Below are 2963 nucleotides of genomic sequence, written 5' to 3' on the forward strand. Positions count from 1 at the left end.
ATTTTCCAGATTTGACTTCTTTTTTTTAAATACTTTTTATTAGGTATTTTTCTCATTTACATTTCCAATGCTATCCCAAAAGTCCCCCATAGCCTCCCACCCACTCCCCTACCCACCCACTCCCACTTTTTGGCCCCGGCTTTCGAATGTACTGGGGCATATAAAGTTTGCAAGTCCAATGGGCCTCTCTTTCCAGTGATGGCCTACTAGGCCATCTTTTGATACATATGCACTAGAGTCAAAAGCTCCGGGGTAGTGGTTAGTTCATAATGTTGTTCTACCTATAGGGTTGCAGATCCCTTTAGCTCCTTGGGTACTTTCTCTAGCTCCTCCATTGGGGGCCCTGTGATCCATCCAATAGCTGACTGTGAGCATCCACTTATGTGTTTGCTAGGCTCTGGCATAGTCTCAAAAGAGACAGCTATATTTGGGTCCTTTCAGAAAAATCTTGCTAGTGTATGCAATGGTGTCAGCATTTGGAAGCTGATTATGGGATGGAACCCTGGATATGGCAGGCTCTAGATGGCCCATCCTTCTGACACAGCTCCAAACTTTGTCTCTGTAACTCCTTCCATGGGTGTTTTGTTCCCAAATCTAAGAAGGGTAAAGTGTCCACAATTTGGTCTACATTCTTCTTGAGTTTCATGCGTTTAGCAAATTGTATCTTATATCTTGGGTATCCTAAGTTTCTGGGCTAATATCCACTTATCAGTGAGTACATATTGTGTGACTTCCTTTGTGATTGGGTTACCTCACTCAGGATGATACCATCCAGGTCCATCCATTTGCCTAGGAATTTCATAAATTCATTCTTTTTAATAGCTGAGTAGTACTCCATTTCGTAAATGTACCACATTTTCTGTACCCATTCCTCTGTTGAGGGGCATCTGGGTTCTTTCCACCTTCTGGCTATTATAAATAAGGCTGCTATGAACATAGTGGAGCATGTGTTCTTCTTACCGGTTGGGACATCTTCTGGATATATGCTCAGGAGGGTATTGCAGGATCCTCCGGTAGTACAAAATCCAGTTTTCTGAGGAACCGCCAGACTGATTTCCAGAGTGGTTGTACAAGCTTGCAATCCCACCAACAATGGAGGAGTTTTCCTCTTTCTCCATATCCTCACCAGCATCTGCTGTCACCTGAATTTTTGATCTTAGCCATTCTGACTGGTGTGAGGTGGAATCTCAGGGTTATTTTGATTTGCATTTCCCTGATGATTAAGGATGTTGAACATTTTTTCAGATGCTTCTCAGCCATTTGGTATTTCTCAGGTGAGAATTCTTTGTTTAGCTCTGAGCCCCATTTTTAAGGGGTTATTTGATTTTCTGGAGACCACCTTCTTTTTTTTCCATTTTTATTAGGTATTTAGCTCATTTACATTGCCAATGCTATACCAAAAGTCCCCCATACCCACCCACCCCCACTCCCCTACCCGCCCACTCCCCCTTTTTGGCCCTGGCATTCCCCTGTACTGGGGCATATAAAGTTTGCGTGTCCAATGGGCCTCTCTTTCCAGTGATGGCCGACTAGGCCATCTTTTGATACATATGCAGCTAGAGTCAAGAGCTCCGGGGTACTGGTTAGTTCATAATGTTGTTCCACCTATAGGGTTGCAGATCCCTTTAGCTCCTTGGCTACTTTCTCTAGCTCCTTCATTGGGAGCCCTGTGATCCATCCATCAGCTGACTGTGAGCATCCACTTCTGTGTTTGCTAGGCCCCGGCATAGTCTCACAAGAGACAGCTACATCTGGGTCCTTTCGATAAAATCTTGCTAGTGTATGCAATGGTGTCAGCGTTTGGATGCTGATTATGGGGTGGATCCCTGGATATGGCAGTGTCTACATGGTCCATCCTTTCATCTCAGCTCCAAACTTTGTCTCTGTAACTCCTTCCAAGGGTGTTTTGTTCCCACTTCTAAGGAGGGGCATAGTGTCCATACATCAGTCTTCATTTTTCTTGAGTTTCATGTGTTTAGGAAAGTGTATCTTATATCTTGGGTATCCTAGGTTTTGGGCTAATATCCACTTATCAGTGAGTACATATTGTGTGAGTTCCTTTGTGAATGTGTTACCTCACTCAGGATGATGCCCTCCAGGTCCATCCATTTGCCTAGGAATTTCATACATTCATTCTTTTTAATAGCTGAGTAGTACTCCATTGTGTAGATGTACCACATTTTCTGTATCCATTCCTCTGTTGAGGGGCATCTGGGTTCTTTCCAGCTTCTGGATATTATAAATAAGGCTGCTATGAACATAGTGGAGCATGTGTCCTTCTTACCAGTTGGGGCATCTTCTGGATACATGCCCAGGAGAGGTGTTGCTGGATCCTCCGGTAGTACTATGTCCAATTTTCTGAGGAACCACCAGACTGATTTCCAGAGTGGTTGTACAAGCCTGCAATCCCACCAACAATGGAGGAGTGTTCCTTTTTCTCCACATCCTCGCCAGCATCTGCTGTCACCTGAATTTTTGATCTTAGCCATTCTGACTGGTGTGAGGTGGAATCTCAGTGTTGTTTTGATTTGCATTTCCGTGATGATTAAGGATGTTGAACAGTTTTTCAGGTGCTTCTCTGCCATTCGGTATTCCTCAGGTGAGAATTCTTTGTTCAGTTCTGAGCCCCATTTTTTAATGGGGTTATTTGACTTTCTGAAGTCCACCTTCCTGAGTTCTTTATATATGTTGGATATTATTCCCCTATCTGATTTAGGATAGGTAAAGATCCTTTCCCAATCTGTTGTGGTGGTCTTTTTGTGGAGACCACTTTCTTGAGTTCTTTATATACATTGGATATTAGTCTCCTATCCGATTTAGGATAGGTAAAGATCCTTTCCCAATCTTTTGGTGGCCTTTTTGTCTTATTCACGGTGTCTTTTGATTTGTAGAAGCTTTGCAGTTTAATGAGGTCCCATTTGTCAATTCTCAATTTTACAGCACAAGCCATTGCTGTTCTATTC

The sequence above is a fragment of the Mus musculus genome, chromosome 6 (genome assembly GCF_000001635.26).
Source record: "Mus musculus strain C57BL/6J chromosome 6, GRCm38.p6 C57BL/6J".
Lineage (NCBI taxonomy): Eukaryota > Metazoa > Chordata > Mammalia > Rodentia > Muridae > Mus > Mus musculus.